The sequence below is a fragment of the Budorcas taxicolor genome, chromosome 1, assembly GCF_023091745.1.
Source record: "Budorcas taxicolor isolate Tak-1 chromosome 1, Takin1.1, whole genome shotgun sequence".
Lineage (NCBI taxonomy): Eukaryota > Metazoa > Chordata > Mammalia > Artiodactyla > Bovidae > Budorcas > Budorcas taxicolor.
In genome coordinates, this window is record NC_068910.1 from 20,973,793 (window position 1) to 20,986,274 (window position 12,482).

Genomic DNA, 12,482 nt, shown 5'->3' on the forward strand with positions numbered 1-12,482 from the left:
GGCGAGACCTTTTAAAAGTAAAGAACATACATAATTATAATAATTTCTTTTACTTCTCATGTTCTTGGTTTGAATAGTGCTTCAAGCCTCACAAAGGGATCTTGCTGAGGTTAAAAGCCTTGGGTTGTTTGAACAGTGTCTGGCAGGGGGTTCGTAGAGAACCTGGGGCAGAATTGACAAGTATTAAACCAAAGAAGGTTGGAGGGGAGACACTTACTGGATCTTCGGGTGTTATAGAGCCTGGGGTTGGGCTTACTGTGAGTTATAGGTAAGCACATATCTAAATATCCTTCTGGGCTCACCTGGGTTTCCACCTCTTTCTGCTCCTAGAAGAACTTACAAATTTCCTTTCCTCCCGTAACTGTTTCCTTGGTTGCTTCAATATCTCCTGGTGGAGGTTCTAGTGACCACAGTCTCTCTACTTCCACAGAACTTGAAGATCAAGAATTTTTAAATTGTGGAAATTCCATTCCTTGATAGTCTAACGGTTAGGACTACATGCTTTCGTTGAGGGTGTAGGTTCAATCCCTGGTCAGGGAACTAAGATTCTGCAAGCTATGTTGTGCACCCCCCCCCCCCCAAATACCTAGAAGAGTTTTTAAATTGAAAAATACATATAACATAAAATTTACCATTTAAACAATTTAAAATTGTGCAGTTCAGGGGCTTAGTTCGTTCATGGTGTGGTATAGCCAGCACCATTATCTAGTTCCAGAACTTTTTTATCACCACAAATGAAAACTGCTTACCTATTAAGCATTCATTCTCCATTTCCTCCTCCCCCCAGCTCCTGCCAGCCACTGACTGACTTTTCAAGAATTGTTGAAGGTAATTGAAAATTAAAAACATTCATCTTTTTAAGCTACAGCATAAGAACTGGCCCAAAGAACAAATCTGAAGTGAATCCCACAGTGTGACCCACAATTTCAGTTTTCTTTCAACCACTCCTCTGTGCCACCCCAATCTCAGTGCTAAACATTTTGGAATGTGTTTTCACCGTGTTTGTTTGTTTGTTTTAGCCTGCACACACATGTATTCACATATCTTTGATTCATTTCCTTGTTGCTTATGAATATGGGATTGTAGTATAGACATTTCTCTGCAGCTATCTTTATATAGGGGCTTCCCTGGTGGTTCAGACAGTAAAGAATCAGCCAGCAACGTGGGAGATCTGACTTCGATCCCTGGGTTTGGAAGATCCCCAGGAAGAAGGCATGGCAACCCACTCCAGTTTTCTTGCCTGAAGCACGCCCGTGGACAGAGGAGCCTGGCCGCAGTCCATGGGGTCACAAAGAGTCAGACACAACTGAGTGACTGAGCACAGCAGCATATATATATTATGAACATCTCTCCAGTCTGTTGCGAGCAGCTCTAACTCATTCACTTTGCAGCTCTGTAATATTTCATAGTTTGGATCATCCATAAATTACTCAATCATGCTGCTCTTCGTGGCCTTTTGAAGATTCAGTAATTAATTTAAAGAAAGTCTTGTGAGAAGGGCTGGGCAATTGCAATTAGCCCTTTTTGTATATAAAGAGCCTAAACCTCAGAGAGAGATTAAATTATTTATCTTAAGTCACAGACATATTACTGCTCTATGACGTGATTACTCAAAGTAAGGTCTTAAGACTCTAATTCCAGTGAGTTTTCTCCATAATTGCATGCTGTTCCTTTATTTTTTTGAAGATAATGCCCCTTTCCATTGGACATTTATTTTCTGGCGAATTCCCATCCTACTCTCCTATTCTTCTGTGTGGCTAATCTTTCTTCTTTATCTGCATAGCCTTAGTCATTTAGTATTTAGCAGTTCTGCAGTTGAAGTGCAAAGTACTTTATTACTCTAGAAATGCTATATTGTAACATCTTATTTAGAATTAGAATTAAAAGACTCTTTAAAGATTCCTTAAGGAATGTTACATAATTGAAGGAAATGGACCCAGAGAGCTTATGTGACTTTGAGTTCATGCAGCTCTTCAGTGACAAAGGCGAGACTTGAACTCAGTCCTCCTGAAATCATATCTCATCATGGATATCTGTAGCATCTCCCACGCCAGTTCCATGGACTGGAGCACCACATAAGAAAAGTTGAGACTTTGATCAGTTAATGATGCCTGCCATGAAGGGGAGAGGAGACGACCAGCTGTGGTAGACATGCCATACACTGTGCCCCAGCGTGCCATACTGACAAGGATGATTCTTAAGTATGGCTTGAGAATTGAGAACCCTTATTACATGTCAAGGGTTCCAAGAGTCAGCTTGGGAGACCAATCACAAAGTCAAGTTGAGGTCTTATTCCTTACATGGATTTTGGATCAGTTGGCCAACATGTGCTTTAGTGTGTGTGTGTGTTTTAATGAGTATTTGAATTATAAATTGGTCATGGGTGTTGTTATCATATCTTTCTACTAGTCTTGACAAGAGTAATGTAATTCCTAATATTTTAACCACTATTAATTACTATATTGCTGTTGAATGTTGAATTTGTGAAATTGGCTTTTTTATTTTTTGTTCTGCCATCATATATGGCTTTCTTTTGACTTTGGAAGAAAGGATATACTGGTTTTAATTAAATCTGGGTGTCTAAACATCAGTGCTATGGGTATTGAGACTGGGTAATTCTCCCTTGTGAGGGGCTGTCCTGCGCAGTGTAGGATGCTTTACCAGCATCCCCAGCTTCTACCTACTAGAAGCCAGTATCCTCGCACCTCAGTCTTAACAACTGTGTGTATCTCCAGACATTGACAGATTCCTCCGGGAAAAAGATCACCCCTGTATGATAGCCACGGAGTTAAACTGATTCATGCTTGAAGTGGGTTGTAATACATTTTTTAAAAGGTTAGTTTCTCTGTAGCCCATTTGTATTTCAGGTGTGGGAAGTGACAGGAAAGAAAGAAGGAAAATAAAGACTCATTATCTTGAAAAAGACAGTAGGATGCTTTGCTTCCCTGTAGAAAGAAATAGGAAATCTTCAAGTACAGAAACTCGTTTTGTAACAATAGGTGGCACACTACTACCAAAAGCTGCTGCAGAGAGTTCATGGAGAAGATAGGTGAATGAGTAAATATATTTCAGTCCATTTTTATTAGTATCACCAATTCCTTTTATTTCTTTCCAAAGGATATGCAACTTTAGCAGTGCTTCTGCAGCTGAATTTATTCTTGGCAATGAATACAAATTGGCCACTGAATGGGAAAAAAACAACCTATAATAACATAGTATTTATAATAAAAAGATTGTATCATCATGGTAGTCAACCAAATTAGCTTTGATACGTCAGGTGTCTTCTCACTGTGGTATAGAAAAAGACATTTTTTGTCTTCCCTATGAGATTAGGTATTTTGTCCAATTTTTGAAACAGATAAATGAAGTTTTACTCACTTTTAGCACTTTTAGTTAAGCTCACTAATATAATACATGGCTTCTGTTGAAAACACGTCATGAGATGCCAGTTGGGCTTAGCTGAGTTGTGGCAGCCTAATGCCTCTTTTATACTGGTGAAATAGCCTTAACTTTTAATTATGATGCTTTTGTGTGTAATCGGATCCGACTGTAAATTCAATTTTAAAGATAATAACCATGGTACGTACATTTTGCATGATAGACTAGCTCATTACACACTTCCTTTTAATAAACTGTCCACTAATAAATTTAAGAATAACGACTGTCCTTCTTTGCCTGGTTTAGCAAACATGACTTTCATTGTTTTGTATATGCAGGTCGTGATGAGAAAAATAAGAAAGTAGAGACAAAAGATTTCCTGAACTAATACTGAAATTTTTATGGTTGTGTCTTACGACTCGCTTAAGGGTTGGTTTTTAAAAACTTGAAGTGGAACAGGTTAATCTAATGGAGACTCTTAGAAGCAATAGCTTTCTTCTGCAAAATAATTAAGTATATTTTAACATGAACTTTATAGCTCCTGGGATCTTAGTTCTCTAGGCCCTAAGCCGTGAAAGTGTTGAACCCTAACCACTGAATGGGTAGGGAATTCCCAGTATTAAAGTTTTGAAGATTTAAAGGTGCTTGGGAATTGTTGATCATCAGAATTGACCATTTATTATGCACCCACTATGTGCCAGGCATTAAGGCCTTCGGGGCATTGTCTCACTGTAATCCATATAATAATTTTGTAGGAATGTGGAAGTTGAGACACAGGAAAATTATTAAATAGCTCCTGTTACAGTGTTATCTGAATCACAGACCTGAGATTCAAGCCAGGTCTGATTTAAAATTACCGTTTATCTTAAATCATGGAATATCACATAAGGAAAAATCAGAATCATCATGAAATAAAATTATACTTCTTCCCATAGCTCTGTCCTATATACATCTGATGTAAGGAGAGCTTCTTGCTTGTAGCCCTGGTAAGGAATCCATAGTTTTGGTTGCTAGGAGTTTGCTTGTCAACCAATGAAGTGGTCGCTGGTCAAGACTCTTGTTTTGTTTGTTTGTTTGTTTGTTTTAAATAAGGGGAATAAGTTAAGAATGGGAAGCTGGTGAATGACAGGCACTTGGAAATAGTTGCAAAAACTAATGACCTGAACCCAACAACAGCTTATCTTACGTCCTTAGTTTTGATCAATAGAGCACATCATTTGTTAACTAGCATATCATTTTTTAAAAAATGTGAACCATTTTTAAAGTCTTCGTTGAATTGTTTTGAATATTATTTTGTTTCTACATTTTGGTTTTTTTTTGGCTGCAAGATATTTGGGATCCTAGTATCCAAAGTAGGGATCAAACTAGCACCCCTTGCACTGGAAGGCAAAGTCTCAATCACTGGATCACCAGGAAGTCCCATGTTTCCTTTTAAAATTTAATAAACTCCGGAAAGATGCTGAGGTTTCCTAATTTGTACATCAATCCATAAAATCATGCATGATTGCTTTGTCATGTTACTAAAGACATTGAGATAATAGAGGAGGAAACATTCTGTGCTTGTTTCTGAATGAAAAGTTGTGCCTCAAGGTAAGGATGCAAAATTGAAATCGTTGATATGAGTGATGTCAACTCATAATGAGTTGATATCAGTGCTAGACTGAGAAGGAAATCCTTTTCTTAAATTTTAACATGTCCCCCAGTCATGTTTTATTTTGCTGACAGTTGCTCTTGTCCTTTTCTGCTGCCATAGACTCTTGGATGATTCCTTCTTTGCCTTTAGCAAAGGGTGGGGGAAAGGCTTTTTTTTTCCCCTTCTAGGATATAGAGGTACAGCTGATTTTTTAAATAAAAAAATTTGAGGTAACTGATACTTCATGTACAGTTGTCTTCCTAGTTTCTTGCATTGGTGACATTTTGCAGAATTAATGTGTAATTGTACACCCAGGACATTGAAATTGGTAACAATCCACCTGTCAGATTTAGTGCTAAGGTTTTCTTGTATTCATTTGTGTGTGTGTGCGTGCATGTATGTGCACAATGTGCATTAATGTGTGTGCGTATTAAAATCCTACATGATTCTATCACCTTTGTAGGTTTATGTATACACCACCGCAGTCAACAGTTCCAACCCCGCAAGGATCCCTGGTGTTGCCCTTTTATACCCACACCTACCTTCCTGCTAGTCTCCAGTCCCTATCCACCTCTAATACAACTCCATTTCCAAAGTTTTGAACATTTTCAAAATGTCATGTGAATAGAATCATACAATAAATCACCTTTTGTTTGGTATTGGCTTTTTCTACTTCAGTCTGCCTTTGTAGTGAGTCACCCCAATTGCCGTATATCAATAAGTGGTTTCTTCTTATTGCCCACTGAAGAAGATGTGAACTGCTATTTTAAGATGGTCCTTTAGAAAACCAGCTTTTATTATGATAGTTTCAGTGACATAAGGTGTCAAGTACAGACTGTCTGCTATAATTGTCATTCTCCAGAGTTTCCACTGAGCAGCTTTTATTTAGCCCCCCAAATTGGCACAGACATCACTCTTCAAAGCTTGTGTCAAACTAGGGGCCCACAAACAAAACCCTGCGAAGATGCTGATCAAAGATACCAGTGTAGGAGTCAGTCCTTGAGGGCAGAAGATGCTGTCTGCCTTTGACTTTCTCGCCACGGTGCTTTTTTTGGAGTCTTGTCCTTTGTCTTCAAAGCTTTGGAGAAATGCTCCACATAAAAGAAAATGATGCAGGGCCCAACAAAGGGGCTTGCCTTTGTTGTTGTTTGTGCGGAAGGTATTGTTTTCTGCTATTGGCAAAGTAATTTTCATCTCTAGGTGAGCCCAGGTCAGTTGCAGTGATTTTCACAAGCCTTAAAAGAAGGCACAGACTTAAAAGAAGGCACAGACTGGTGTTAATTAGAGGTGGCCGGAAGCTCCATCACCTTGGCGTTCCTTCTGGAGACTGGGGCACTCCTCAGCAGTCCTGGCAGTTAGTGCCTGCCAATGCCAGTGGGTTTTATCACACTATTTAGGTTTCTGCCATGTATCCTTATGATTGGAATGCACTAATGGTTTTGACATCCTTTGTCTGCATGTACAGTCAAGTCTGACTCTTTGTGACCTCATGGATTGTAGCCTGCCAGGTTCCTCTGTCCATGGAGTTTTCCAGGCAAGAATACTGGAGTGGGTCTCAGTTTCCTCCTGCAGGGGATCTTCCCTATCCAGGGATCGAACCCACATCTCTCGCATCTCCTGCCTTGACAGGTTGGATTCTTTACTACTGAGGCACCTGAGAGGCCCAGATCTATTATGTGCTGTCAGATTAGATTGAAAGAATCTTCTAGGGGCAGAATTAAGATAAGACGTAAGCAGAGCCTGATGGGGTTTTTATACTTTGTATTATCATACAATAAATGTTGTGGAAACTTTTTGACATTGTCACCTAGAAGAATGGTCTTTCTTGAACTTTGGCTAAGGAACCCTAATTAGTATTAAAAGGTCGTTGGTAATAATGTGAGTGTTTCCCAGACTCTTATTTTTTGTTGGTTTATTCACTCATTCATTGACTTTTGGCCACTGCGCTGCTTCCAGAATTGTAGTTCTCTGACCAGGAATTGAACCTGGGCCCATGGCAGTGAAAGCGCCAAGTCCTCCCCACTGTACCACCAAGGAATTCCCTCCCAGACTTTTGAAAGAGTACAGTTGCATTTTGCTCGTTAAAACCCGTTGCAAAGCATTTCCCTCCTGTTGGCTTAGTTCTTATCTGCCATCAGGCCAATTTGTATTTTAGGAAATACTCCAGGTATCTTATTGGAGAGTTTTAATTCCCCCGATTATGTGATCCATATGTGATCCTATATGGCATTTAACCTATTGAAATCTTATTTGCCTCGAGTTTAAAATAAAAGATTAGGTTTCACTGGCTGACCCCTAAACTCCTCTTCAGTTCTAGCAGTGAAAGTAAATCTGTGGGTATAAAGTAGAAGACCTACTGGCCTTCTCTGCATTGAAGGTGATGAGACGATATGGTTGCCTGAAGTTCTCTATGGAAGCCAGTCCCGTCAGGTTGCCGGTGCTCAGGTTCAGACACGGGGTGGACATGTCTGATGATGAGTTCAGAGCGACCTGCTGCTGTGGCTGCACCTTTCCTCACCCCTCTCCTGCCTCATCTGTGCATCTGCCGTGGTGATGTCACGGAGAGCTTTGAGGTGGTGGGCATGTAGGTGTCCACTATAAAAGTACTTCTAGTATTGTATGTTTGAACATTCTCAAAATAATAGGAAGGGGGGAAAAAACATAGTGGGAATTTTATTGCTGTAACTTTGGGACCAAAGCAGAGTGTGTATTTAGCCACAGGTCCTAATAGCATAGACTTAATTCCTGGCTGTGGCAGGCTCATCAGGGCTCACCTCTGGAGTGACAGGTGTCTCCAGGGCAAGGATGTGTAGTGGGCGAAGGATGTCTCCACGTTCCCTGTGTCTTCTCTGCCAATCTGCTGTGTAAGGCAGCGCATCCCAGTTTCCCATTGTGGGGCTCCAGAACGCCTGTGTTACCTTGAGCAACACGACTGTGGGGCCCCACGATAGGCCTCTGCTCCTGCTTGCTCTTTTCAAGCCTTGGGGTGAGTCCCCCCTGCCCTGGGATGGGAGGGGGGTCATCATTAAATTCTGAACACGTCATTTAAACATTTAAAAGAAAGGTCAGATTTATATAGATAGTGAACCCCAATTCAACTGTTTTCCACTTTCACTAGAGGAGAGTTCAGTAAGAATATTACCTGGAATGAACCTCAGAGGTGCCTTACATGTTTAGCAGAACTCATTCATCTATACCAGCTCTGAAGAGGTTGTCCAAGGTTATGTGCATGCTGGTTAAGAAAAACAGCAGTAAGATCGAGGTAGCTCCGGGTCCCAACCCTAGGTCGTGCTCTCCCTAAGTTAATGGAACTTTAGACAAATCAGTTAACTCCTTTGCATCCCTCATTCTTCTCTGTTGTAAAGTGGGGAGAATAAAATCACTTACCATGTGGGACTTTTATGAGAACAAAACCAAACAAACAGCCCTCCCTGTGGCACCTGTCATTGATAAGGATCAGTGAATGTTAGCTAGGGTGGTAGAATTCTTCCTGCCACATAATTACAGCCTATTCTTTCATATTACTCCTTCGTTTACTCACCCAGGACTTCAGTGCAGTAGCCCAGAAGACGAAAGTGTTCCACTGTCTCACAGCACTGTTGGGACTTGGCCTTGTGATGCTGATCTCTAAAGATGTCCATCTTTGTCTGTCCATCAGTCAGTGGATCACACTCCCCCTGACACCTAACTGCCGGGCGTGGAGACCCTCAGTCTTTTAATGCCACTTAATTGTAAGCAAATCAGTTACCCTGAGCGTCTCAGGGATTCAGGGGGAATTAAGGCAAATCCCAGGGGGATTAGGGAACCAGAGTCATTTGCTTGTCACTTGATTTTGCTCTAAAAAACTATCAAGTTCAACTTTGTGTAGTGAACTGAGTTTGTTTCAGCTCTTGATTTTTCACCTTGTAGCTGTAATTTTCTGGCTGCCATTGCCCTCTTAAAATCTGGTTCAGCAATCACCCGGAGTGTTCAATAACCCAAACGTTTTAAGGTTTTCTCTTCAACATCTGTGCTCTGCAAATTGAGAGGAAATGACAGATTCGAAATACAATCTGAAGGAGACTCCAGGATCCAGCTCCTTGTAACATACAGTGTTGGTTTCCTGATCTTCCTAGATTGCTCCCCGATATTCCTCTCCATACTATTTCAGTGGTTCTGCAGAAGGTGTCTTGTGAGGTTTCAGTGTCTTGGAAGGGCCATTTGTGTCAGCTTGCCAGTGTCAAATTGTCATTCCCTTGCCGCCCCTCTGCCGCCACCCCAGCTCTGTCCCCTCCAGTCTACAGGTTCATAGCTGTGTCCAGGTATCCAGAGACCATGGATCATTTTTGCTGATCACTGGGGATGATGATGCTTTTTGTCCTGAAGCAAGCTGGGGAAGTGCACCATGTATATGACCAGTGAATCTGTGGGGTCAAAAACAGTACAGCTTAGAATGCTGTCATTCAGTGTCCGTTCTCAACCCTGTTACACAACCAGCGCCGCAACAGTGATGTTAAGAATAAAGCAGCTACCAGTTAGACAGCTACATTGTTCTCATCTTCTCTAAAAGTCACTTGAGGAGAGTACTCTTACTTCTCTCCTTTTCTAGAATCCCAGGGTTGGGAGCCTGGTGGTCTTCCATCTATGGGGGTCACACAGAGTTGGACACAACTGAAGTGATTTAGCAGCAGCAGCAGCAGCTGAAAAAAACTGAGTGTTAGAGGTTTCAGTCTGAAGCACATACCTACTGAGTGGTGAAGCCAAGATGCAAACTCAGATCACCTCTGCCTAGCGTCAAGTGGGTACTGACTGTGCGCCATCCCCTTACTCTCTGCAGTGGAGTAAGTGGGGCAAGGCTTCTTCCTGCTCCAGATGGCCTCTTACCTGATCATCATAAAATCATCCTGTGTTGGCCTAGGGCACCCCCCTCCCCCATGCTGGCAGGGTAGGTGGCAACACTCTGCTTGTACTCCATGAGCAAGGCAAAGCATGTTTGCCTTCTCATTAACTAAGTTCTACTTTGCTGTATCTGCACCATGTGCCACTGGGGCCAGATCTCTGAGCTGAGCCCATTACCCCAAGGATAAAGTATATCTCCTCTGATGGCCATGTAGCCAGGACAGCCACAGAAGGCTTGGGGTGTTGTGCTGGGGTTAAAGTCGGTGGAGTTCAGTCAGTGCTGATCCAGGCTTCCTTTGCCGGACAGAGGGACTCTGGTTTGTCCATAGGTCTAATCTGCATCCTTTTATGGCCAGTATAAGAATATGGTGACCTCTGATGGGGCTGCTTGATAAATGAACCAGGGGGTTCATCTATCCCTGCTTCCATGTACGATGGGTAACTCATGCAGCGCCATTCGCCTTACATCCAGGAACAGGCTGAATTTGCTCTGTCCACTCTTTAGAAACACTGCCTCCTGTTGCTGTCACCGGCTATTAGTTTATTATTTGACTCTTCCTGTTAAACATCTGTACTTCCTTTCCCCACTCCTGATACATGTGAAGATGCATTCTTCATTTTGTTCCTGGTCATACACACTTTTTTTGGCACTTGACTCTGATTGCTTTCAGTAACTCTCATGTCAGAGAGAGGCAGAAGGTGGCGGTTTAGGAATTGGAAGGCTTTTGACCCATCCTGTCCAGGCCGGTGAGATTGAGACAGGGGCTAAGGACTAGAAGGAAGAAGGGCAAGCACATCCCCATCTTAGAACACCTGGCTGGAAGTTAGCACAGAGAAGTGAGCATTGCTCCTTCCTGTAAAAATTACACTTCACAGGGTTTTCCCCTTTTCGGAACTGGGTGCTGTTTTATCCTACTGGAGACGTGTCTATGGGAAGAGAGACTACAGCAGCACTGGGGCCCAGGTCATATGAAGCTTGGATGTGGTCATAGGAGGCTTGTTGGCTGGGTGGAACATCAGCCTCCTAGCCAAGCATCATGCTTTGTCAGATTGCCCAGGATTGGGACAGCAGCCCTACCAGATGGCCTCCTGGCCCCAGAAGTTCCTTCTGGAACCCATCAGGGTGTTCTTGTCACTGTGATTCAGCAGCAGCAGGCTTGATGGTGCCCCTGCCGGGGGCCTGGCATGGCTTCTCCCCGCTGCTGCCCACAGCTCGCCTCCATGGCCAAGGAGTGGCTGCACGTGGAGACATACCAGCGGCCCCCGTTGAGCTGACTTGGTTGCCTGAAGTGAGAATGGCTAAATGGGTAACTGATGGAAGGAAAGCCAGGGGAGGCATGTCCCTGCTGGGTAGCTGGTTCACTGTGAGGGGATGTGTGTATGGAGCAGGCGCGGAAATGGGTGACCTTTGCAGAACGTGAGCCTGTCCCCTTCTCTTCTTTCCCTCCCTTTTGTTTTATAATAGTAACTTTCATTCTTCACTACTTTTTATGAACCATACACTATAGCTCTTTTCATCCATTGCTCACTTGATCTTTTCATGACTGATCTCCCTAGTAAAACTAGGGAATCGGGTCATTTTGGGGAGTGACAGAAGTGGGCCTTGGGTGGGTCTAACTCCCTGACAGTTCAAGCCATTATGCTGCAGCTCTTCCCCATCTCGCTGTGACCCCTCTCCCCCTCCCTTCCTCAGGGGTCTCCCTGGAGCATGCATCCTATATCAGGCTGCTGATGGAGCTCATAGAGATAGGGGAAATAGCCCTTCTCTTAGTGCATGTGTGTGTGTGCTCAGCTGTGTGTGACTCTTGGTGACCCCATGGACTGTAGACCACCAGTTTCCTGTGTCCATGGAGTTTTCTAGGCAAGAATATCGGAGCAGATTGCCATTTCCTACTCCAGGGAATCTTCTCAATCCAGGGATCTAACCCTCCCCTCTTCCATCTCCTGCATTGGCAGGTGGATTCTTTACCACTGTGCCACTTGGGAAGCCGTTTTAAAAAAACTCACAGTTAACTTGTCATAGGACAAACACATGCTTCTGACCCTTTGAAGATGAGACTGTGTGGGGCTCATTGATGAGCTCCTGCCTGAGCCTGGGACCTAGAGGTGGGTTATAAAGTTTGAGCCCAGTGCTCTGTCTTCCACTGAGAGTCTGAGCCCTTGTGGCCTTGCTGGACTGAGCACCTTTTCCCCAGCAGCCTAGAGCATGAGATATAGGAGTGGTTGCCTTCTTCTGACTGTCCTGTGGGTGTGGTTTAACAAGTAGGGTTGGCTAGTACACCCCTGTTTTTAAGATCTCCTGTTCTACTTAAGCTTCCTCCTTCTGCCCTACCCCCAAATAGTCCCTTCACCAAGGAGAAGAGAGGGTACATGTCTTGAGACCCAGGTTTGTGCCAGGCTCTGGGTTAGACATGCAAATCGTTAGTTATCTCATATGATCCTTACACAAACTCTGTGCAGTGAGTCATGTTCTGTCTTACCTGATGATGGAAGAACCCCAAGATCAGGGATTGTCAGGTATCTTTTATGTAACTTCTTTGCCCACAGTTCTCCTGGGATTCCTTTCCTTTCTCAGAATTGATTCCACAATCCC

At 43.0% G+C, this 12,482-nt stretch overlaps 1 protein-coding gene and 1 non-coding gene across 3 annotated transcripts in view; one reads left to right on the forward strand and one right to left on the reverse strand.

Moving 5' to 3' along the window:
• The window catches only part of PTPRG (protein tyrosine phosphatase receptor type G), a 768,800-nt gene that overhangs the window by 305,688 nt on the left and 450,630 nt on the right, over positions 1–12,482 (forward strand). The window lies entirely within an intron of this gene.
• On the reverse strand, positions 6,976–7,048 carry TRNAE-UUC (transfer RNA glutamic acid (anticodon UUC)). The gene has a single exon. It is a non-coding gene; the product is annotated as a tRNA-Glu (tRNA).